General features: G+C 49.4%; 1 pseudogene; it reads right to left on the bottom strand.

The window, feature by feature from the left end:
* Positions 1-738: 738 nt before the first annotated feature.
* Positions 739-2,852, bottom strand: LOC144139969 (uncharacterized; annotated as a pseudogene).
* Between the last annotated feature and the right edge of the window lie 6,282 nt (positions 2,853-9,134).

Below are 9,134 nucleotides of genomic sequence, written 5' to 3'. Positions count from 1 at the left end.
TTGGCGGGCCACATCAGCTTTTGCTATGACATCGCGCGCGTGCTCAGTGTTTGGTGCAGTTGACTCCGCAAACAGGGTGTCCATATGCATTCTCAGCTCTCGGCCGAATGAAAGATAAAACGGCGAGTAACCGGCAGAATCGAGTCGCGAAAAATTGTAAGCGAATCGCGAATCGTAAGCGAATCACGTCGTGCAGAAAAAAGGCGCCAACATCCGTGGCGCAGGCAGTCGGGAGCGCACTCGTGATTGCATAACTGGTGTTTGCGAAGGACGTAAGCACCGGCAGCACCACCGTACGAAAGCCGTTTATTCTAGACAACACATCGAATATATACATAAAGAACAGACGCGCCCCCTGGGGGTGAAAGAACATACAAGTAAACCGAAACTGAATATAACATACTCCCTCCCTTATATTTAGTGATTAGTTGTTAGTAAGTGTTAGAAACCCCTAGCATGCACTGTACATATTTACACTCTACATACACACTGTTCTATACACACAGACAACTAATGCGTCTGATAGTCTTTGAGCCAAGCCGGTGGCCGGCGCTCTCGAGACGGCCGATGGGGACGCTGCACCGGCTGCACGACCGGAGATGCTAGTGGGCTCGTAGAGCTTTGTAGCACGCCAGGAGACCGCGGCTGCGGCCCAGGAGAAGGCGGGTAGTATGTTATATTCAGTTTCGGTTTACTTTTATGTTCTTTCACCCATGCCTTGCGCCGTGACCTTATGACCTAGGAAAGAAAGTTCTGGAACGTCGAAGAGGCATTTGTCGTTCAATTTCAGGCCTGCGTCCTTGACTTTCTGCAAGACCGTTGTTAGGTTCGAAAGTTGTTCTTCTGCAGTTTTGCCAAGGACTATCAGATCATCAATGTAGAACAACACACCAGGGCAGCCATCAAGAATTATGGCCATCATCTTCTGAAATGCCGCTGGCGCAGAAGCTAACCCAAAACAAACTCTTTTGAACCGAAAAAGCCCTTCATGTGTGATGAAGGCTGTCAGGTCCCTGCTGTCAGGGTGCAAAAGAACCTGATGGTAGGCTGAAGCCAAGTCAAGTTTTGAGAAGTGTGTCGCCCCTACCAAAGCATGAAGAAGTTCCTCTGTATGAGGCAACGGGAAGCTGTCTGGTACAATAGCCTTGTTAGGCTCCCGAAGGTCAACACAAATCCTGATGCTGCCATCTTTCTTGTCAACGACAACAATGGGCGAAACCCATTCAGAAGCATCGATACGTTCGATGATGTCAAGGCTCAACAACCTGTGAAGCTCATTCGAGACTGGTTGCCGAAGTGAATATGGAAGACGGCGAAGCTTCAAAGCTACCGGCTGCACGCCTTGCCGAGTCTTTACGCGATGTGTGAACCGCTTAGCAAGGCCCAACTCAGGCCTGAAAAGTGAACCGAAGTCGTGTGCCAAGGCTGGCGGAAGGTTTGCTTGCCTGGGTTGCACTATTGACTGCGTTGGAATGTGACAAAGTGTCGGGTCATTGACACGCGGCGGCGGCTGCACAACGGACGTGAGCAGGCATTCGAGAGTGGAGCCCAGAATACGAAGGTTTAGGGCCTTAATGCCGTCAAGGCCAATCAGACAATTTCTTTGGCGAACGATGTAGAAAAGAAGTGGGGCAGAGCGCCCTTTAAATTGAACGTCTGCCTGGAAACAGCCTAGCACGGAAATTGGACGTTTAGAATAGTCAAGCAAGGTGACGTGGGGAGCTGATTGGAGCAAACCGCTTTGAAAATGTCGGCGAAATTCTTGCTCCGACAAAATTGAAACAGACGACCCTGAGTCAACAAGGAACGCCAACTTTACATCCGCTACGCGCACTTGTATGTAAATTGCGCTGCGAGCGGGATGCCGCACAGTCAAAACTTGCTCAGAACCTTCATATGACAAAGCATCGTCATCGAATCCGACTTCACGAACCCTGCCTTGCATCTGTAGCTTGCGGTTGCATACTTTCTGAAAGTGGCCCTTGATACCGCAAAAGGAACACTTCTTTCCCTGCGCTGGGCACTGCGACGCTGATGCGCCGTGATTCTGCGAGCCGCATCGGAAACAGTGCGGTGAAACGGACCGACTATCTCTGCCTCGCCGAGGGGGGCGGGGCCCCTGCGGCGCACGTGAACCGCTCGCGCTTGGAAAGTTCTGCTGGAAATGCTCTTGTGGCTGTGAATTGAATTTTCGCGAAGAATGTGAATACTGGGTACGACGCCGTACAGAAACATGCTCGACCGAAGCAGAAAATTCCTTCAGCTCTTCACTGCGCTGCTTGCTCAAACTGAAGAGCGATTCGAACTGCGCTTTCGAACGAAAGGGAGGAACCCTCGAGGAGCAACCGTTCACGAACGCGGTTGGAAGCAACGCCGGCTACAAATCGGTCCCGCAGAGCATCATTTTGTGAAGCGAACGAACAATGCGAAACGAGCTCCCGTAAAGCAGCAACAAAGTCATGAACGGACTCGCCTGCGTGCTGGCTGCGGCGGTGGAAACGATGACGCTCGACGACAACGTTGCACGACGTCGAAAACTGCTGCCGTAAGGCGATGAGTGCGGACTCGTAATCGTCAGTAGCGGGTGCGGGAGGCTTCTCTTGTACTGCCAGTGCTGTGGCCCTTGCTGGTGCTGCGGCGCTTGACCCTGCAGGTAAAGTCCGGTAAATACGCTGCCCTTCCGCCCCCAAACAATGCAGAAGAATGGCCTTGCGTCGCTCCGGAGGGAACTCAGCTGCTCCTCACGCTAGAAGGTAGACTGTGAAAGTCTGCTCCCACTCCTCCCATGGAAGTGACGGACGGCCGGGCGCCGGGAGGAACGGCGGCGGCGGAGCAAGGCCGGAGAAACTCATGGCGGGCAGATCCGGACGGTACTCGATGCTGAAGGTAGCTTGCCGTGTTGTTATCCCATCCTCGTCGCCAATGTGGTGTTTGCGAAGGACGTAAGCACCGGCAGCACCACCGTACGAAAGCCGTTTATTATAGACAACACATCGAATATATACATAAAGAACAGACGCGCCCCCTGGGGGTGAAAGAACATAAAAGTAAACCGAAACTGAATATAACAATAACCAGTCGCGTAATCTGTAGCTACTGCAATCCAGCGCTGTCCCGATGTTGACAAAGGAAAGGGTCCAAGAAGGTCCAAGCCAACGCGATAAAATGGCTCAATGGTACAGTCGGGGACTTAATTTTGCAGACCACGCGAGCGCGTGGCAAAAGCCACCGATGCGCGCTCTGGAGGCCCAGCGCCTGTTGTCGAGACCGGCGCGGCGCGCATGCGCGTCCTGTTTTACTCGCAGGCACGCCGATTTTCTCGCTTCCTGCAGCGGTGCTGCAATGGTCACTCAAGCACCGCATAGCGACGCCTTTGTAGCATTCCTTTCTTCCCGATGGCACATTTGGGGCCTTTGCGAGGGCTTTGGCGCAAGTGCTCCTCCTCGCGTCCTGATAAACACTTGCGCGGAATGTTTTCTTTGTTTTGTGCTTTATCGTGTATAGACGATAAGACTGGCGGCTTGCGAATGGCGTCCCCGAATGAAGCGCGTACGAAGCAGTCTCACGGTACCGCTCCAGCGACGACGAAAAGCCAGCTGTATGAATAGAACTTTATTCACCTTGTTTATTTTGTAATTTGTCCACTGAATATATATTTCAGCTCGCTCTCCGCTGCCCATAAAGTAGGCGATCTGCAAGTTTCATAAAAAAAATTATTTCGGTGTTTTTTCTGCCTACTTCATTACTTAAAAATGATAGAAATGCGCACCCATATAAATTGTCTGGTCGTTCTGCGCGTCGGCATTATTCAAAACGACACCTCGGGTTGCCATCGAGGAACGCCATAACATTATTCACTAAATTTCGCCGTGATATTAATCGCTATGCTTTTGTCACTAATGAACGGGTGTTCAACCAGTGAAAAACAATCAGCTCCTGTTTCGTTGTTGACCTTGTCCTTCCGCTCCGCTGGGCATCTGCAAGGTGGCCCTTCTCTGATAACGCCAAAAAGCGAAAAGGCTCACTGTATTTGGGATTTCGGCGCATGTTACACATCCCCAGATAATCAAATTTAATCCGGAGCTTTCAACTACGGCGCGCCTAATCGCCTGTGTAGCATCCGCGCGTTAAAACCTCATAATCAATTAATGCAAGCCGACCTTGAAAAATTGCTCCGGCCTTGGAGCAATTCATCCCCGTAGGCATGAATTCCTCGCCTAACAGCACCTCTTGGCCTATTAGTAAGCCGGCAAATGTCCCTTTGAAAAACGTCTTCTCAAAAGTAGCGAATAATTTTACGCCATTCAATGGGAACCCGAGGTGCCATTTTTACGAATGCGACGGGTAGAGCGAACAGACAATTTAAATGAGTACGCATTTCTATCATTTTTAAGTAATGAAGTAGGCAGAAAAAACACCGAAATAATTTCTTTTATCAAACTTGCAAATCGTCTACTTTATGGGCTGCGGAGAGCGAGCTGAAATATATGTTCAGTGGACAAATTACAACATAAACAAGGTGAATAAAGGTTCGCTATTCATACAGCTGGCATTTATTCGTCGGTAGAGCGGTACCGTGAGACTGTGCTTCGTACGTGCTTAATTCGGGACGCCGTTCGCAAGCCGCTATTCTCATCGTCTATACACGATAAAGCACAAAACAAACAAAGAAAACATTCCGCGCAAGTGTTTATCAGGACGCGAGGAGGAGCACTTGCGCCAAAGCCCTCGCAAAGGCCCCAAATGTGCCATCGGGAAGAAAGGAATGCTACAAAGGCGTCGCTATGCGGTGCTTGAGTGACCATTGCAGCACCGCTGCAGGAAGCGAGAAAATCGGCGTGCCTGCGAGTAAAACAGGACGCGCATGCGCGCCGCGCCGGTCTCGACAAAAGGCGCTGGGCCTCCAGAGCAAGGTAAATATAAATGGTAGCGAAGGCTCGGGCAAAAAGCGGTTCAGAACCTATTGCCAGCGACATCAGCATGGGGGCTTATGGGAGTGGCGATTGAAGCGCGACTAGGTGAGGAGGGAACAAACACTAGTAACAAAAAACCAAGTTTTGTTCAACAATAAAACAACATTAATATTTTACGAACAATATTTATTTCTGAATCACATTTATTTAGGCACAATGTGTAAATAATTTATGAAAATGCTGTTCATTCTCAAAAACCTTTTTTGTAGCGCCCTCTGAAGAATGGCACATGTCATTGCTCTGTGATGCAGTCCTTGTAGTGTTTGGAAAGGCGCTCCTAAAGTTCGTCTGCTAGGAAACGCCCCTCGCGTGTTTTGGTGGTGCGCATTTGCATTCGTTTTTCCATGTCAATTTGGTGTGCACTTAATTTTTGCTGTGCGTGGAGTTGCGAGGTGCGTTGTATCGTCGGTGGACACGTTTAGTACCGTGCCCGGCGGACACGGTAAACTACGGGACGATGCTGCCAACGGTTGGAGCGGAGCGCTTTCCTCGGTACCTACGGAAACGATGTGCCGTACAAGGTTGCAACAGCAACTCCCGTACACCTGGCGTTTTACTGCACCATTTTCCTCTCATTTCCACAGGTAACGCGAAACTATAGTACTGTTAATACGTGCACGGGGGTTGTATAAGGGGACGTGGTGGTGCTTCGAAAAAAAAATGGGTCTAAAGCTTTGTTATGTCACAGTTATCTCTTGATTTCACCTCAGGCTGGCTCGGAGCAAGTGGTGTCAATTACTCTAGGACTTCTCAGCGTAGTACCAATCGAATTTAAACAAGTCGCTTTAATTGTCTATCTCAGTGTTTTCTCTATTGCATTACAATGCTTGTAGTGCTCGTTGCTTCCCGCACTTCTATGCGCAAGCATTATTTCCATCGCAGTACTGTGTGGTGCTGCTCCGTGCTGCGCTGCTGCCAGATCTTTCCTGCAATGTACTTTTACATACTGCCATCGCTTTCGTTTGCATTGATCCATTTTTCCTCTTTTTACTTATCTGTTGCGACACTTGCCTAATAATGCAACCAGGAAATTGCAGGCGTGAATGCTGAGTGAACGTCTGTAGAAACACTTGTCTACTTGATAAGACGCCGGGACAGCTGCGGTGTGCTGGCTGCACTTTCGTGAATCGGCATTCCTGGTGGTGGTGGTGGTGGTGAAAAACATTTATTAAGACTATGTACAAGTGAGAGATAGGGGCGGCCTTAAGGGCCGACCCTGTACAAACTCTAGGAGGAGTCCCTAGTCCGGGACCCCTGTGGCTTCCGCGGCGGCGCGCGCCCTGGCCACGAGGGCTCTTTGGCCCTCCAAGGTCGAGCAGCCGAGCAGGGCAGCCTCCCAGCTCTCACGGGTAGGGGGGGAAAGGGACGTGATTGGGGGGACCGCCGGGTTGGATGGGCATGCCCACACCATGTGGAAAGTATCCGCAAACGGATGATCACAGTGTGGGCATTCCCCGGAGAAGGCCGGATTGAAGTGCCTAAGTATCGCCGGGCACAATACCGTGTTTGTGGCATTCCTGAGGCCCGGTTTTCTGCGTCAAGATGCAGTGCCTATAGTTCTTTTCTCTTGTTTCGAAGTAGTTCTGCTGCTGACGCTTTCATTGCTCATAATGCTATGTGTTACGGGTAAAGTCAATTTTTCGGCGCGTAAGGAAAGTCATAATGCATGTAGTGCCCACGAACATTTTGTACTTATTGTATACGTGCTGATTTTGTGCAGTGTGGTAAATTTGTTTTATGTTTATCCTGTAATAAAATTCAAATGTCTTGATTATAGCATGACTATGCGTTATTTCTTCTCTTAGAACAGAAGTCCACAAACTGAGCAAGCATTATATAACCTTGATCTATACTTAACGCACGCACGCAACCTGCGTATGTGCGACGCAATTAAACCCAGCAGTGGCGTTGGTAGAAACTGGTATCGGGGTGAGGAGTGGGCACGTTTTTTATATGAAAGGGGGGCCGGGGAGAGTGGTAAAGTGTCATTTTGTGCTCTGTATCCCAAGGCAGAAAAAAAAAATGTCGGGAAGGGGTGGGGGGGGTACGTTTGCCACCCACTGGAATCAAAATAAACAACTGATTGCTTTTTTACAGCAGTGGAAGGCATGAATACAGAATTAAGGTTCAGAGAAGATGCAAGATGTTTTTATAAACACCGAGGCTAATCATACGACAGTATGCTAAAGTACGTTTCTCTAGTCACGAGTATAAGCTGGCGTTGACTTGAAGCACACACGCCAAGGGCTCGCCAACTTCCGTCAGATGGCAATGACTTGAGCCCTCAGCGATCAGAGGCCTGCTAAGGCTATTTTGAAGTCAAATGTTCCCGCTAATGCCACCAAAATGACGTCACTTTCTGACCGGATCTTGCGTCACATCCTGTTTATTTTTTGTTCCGCCGGAAGTGTTCCCTCCTCACACAGATGGCGCTAAGCCCCATGAGCAGCTTAAGAGCCGCCATTTTCTGAACGTATGGGCTTCTATGGAAGCTTCGCTACCAGTTATATTTACCTTGTCCAGAGCGCGCATCGGTGGCTTTTGCCGCGCGCTCGCGTGGTCTGCAAAATTAAGTCCCCGACTGTACCTCCAGCGGTTGAAGCTGACCGGCGGGGAGGACCGGGGGTGTTTTCCGGCGTTGGCACAGGCAGCACGATCGAGCGCAGCGGCGAACGGTGCGGTAAAGACCAAAGAAAAATTATTACATCATCCACTTAACATAAACACGTGGGCTACTTGAAGCCGATGAGTAACGAGTACATCATGCGCTCAAATGTGGCAGGGTCATTGCACATCCCGAAAGGTACGACCCTGAATTGGCATAGGCCATGTGGTATAGGCCGTCGGGTGTAAGAAAAGCCGTCTTCTCACGATCCAGCTCGTCTACAGCTATCTTCCAGTACCCTGAGCGAGATCAATCGACGAGGAATAAAGACAGTCGAGTGCGTCGTCGATCCGAAGTAATGGATAAACGTCCCTCTTAGTTATTTTGTTCAAATGACGTTAATCGACACAATATGTTGCCGTTGTGCAACTGAGCAATCTCCTGTTGCGATATGTGAGCGTTAATATTACGAATTAACATGTAATCCTTATCAGAAATGAGCGTTCTTCGTTCATCTACATGATATCCATTGGATTGTGTCGAATTTCTTTTATCCAGAACTTTAACGACCCCCCCCCCTTGTTTTTTGTCGTTATGCAACGGGTTTGCCCTGTCAAGATAAAATCCTGCCGACGCCCATGTCTCCAACTTATACGAATTTTACTGTTCCGGTATCAGACTGAGACAGCATAGTAAATAATTGGGCGTACGCTCGCAACACGCTGATTCGTTTTGTGGCGTATTGGGTTGTTCGAACCTTACTATAGTACACCTGCCCAATTTTTACCAATATCACGGGAACGTCGACCGTCCCGTCAATCAGCGCCGTATGATGGAGCGATACGACAAACTCGGCATGAGCATTAAGCCAAGGCCGCTGCTGCCGTCGTCTGCTAGGCTGTTCCAAGAGCAGACAGCCACTCCGTACTGCTGTTACCAGTCGCTTTCACATGCCCTCTTCGCACCGTTAACGGCGGGTTGAAGGGCGGTGTGATAAGCGAATAAAAAAAAATCGAGGTCGGCCTTTGCTTAATGCGCATGCGGCTACTCCCCCGAGTTTGTCGTCTCGCTCCATCATTCGGCGCTGATCGACGGTACGTTCTACGCTCCCGTGATATGGTAAAAATTGGGCCGGTGTACACATCACTCCTATGGGGCGCTCTGAAACAAATCGTACTCGAAGATTTTTTATCTACGACAGCACCTCAAGCAAACCTACACGCCTGATTGTGGACTGCCGGCATGTATAGTTGGGGGGGGGGGGGTCAGGGTGATAACTTCGAGCATCATTTGCAGCTGCGCCATGAAAAGATATAGAAGTGCTGAGGTGTCCTCCGTTTTTTTTCCTTGTGTGTCCGCGCGTGTGTGGGCAGTTGAGCTACTTCATTACCTAAATATATTAAAAAAGTAAACATGAGCACGTCGTTAAAACACTTTCATAATTCTCATTTTTTCTGGGGCGCAAACAAAAACAATTATGACGCAATATTTTTCCCGTTCCTGAGCTGAACTAGAGCGGAACTTTATGCTACGAAACGGTAACTAGGTCTAAGACA

The sequence above is a fragment of the Haemaphysalis longicornis genome, unplaced genomic scaffold (assembly GCF_048455015.1).
Source record: "Haemaphysalis longicornis isolate Haplotype H1 unplaced genomic scaffold, Haemaphysalis longicornis Haplotype H1 scaffold_5, whole genome shotgun sequence".
Lineage (NCBI taxonomy): Eukaryota > Metazoa > Arthropoda > Arachnida > Ixodida > Ixodidae > Haemaphysalis > Haemaphysalis longicornis.
Note: the sequence above shows the minus strand (reverse complement) of the source record. Positions and strands in the feature narration are given on the sequence as shown.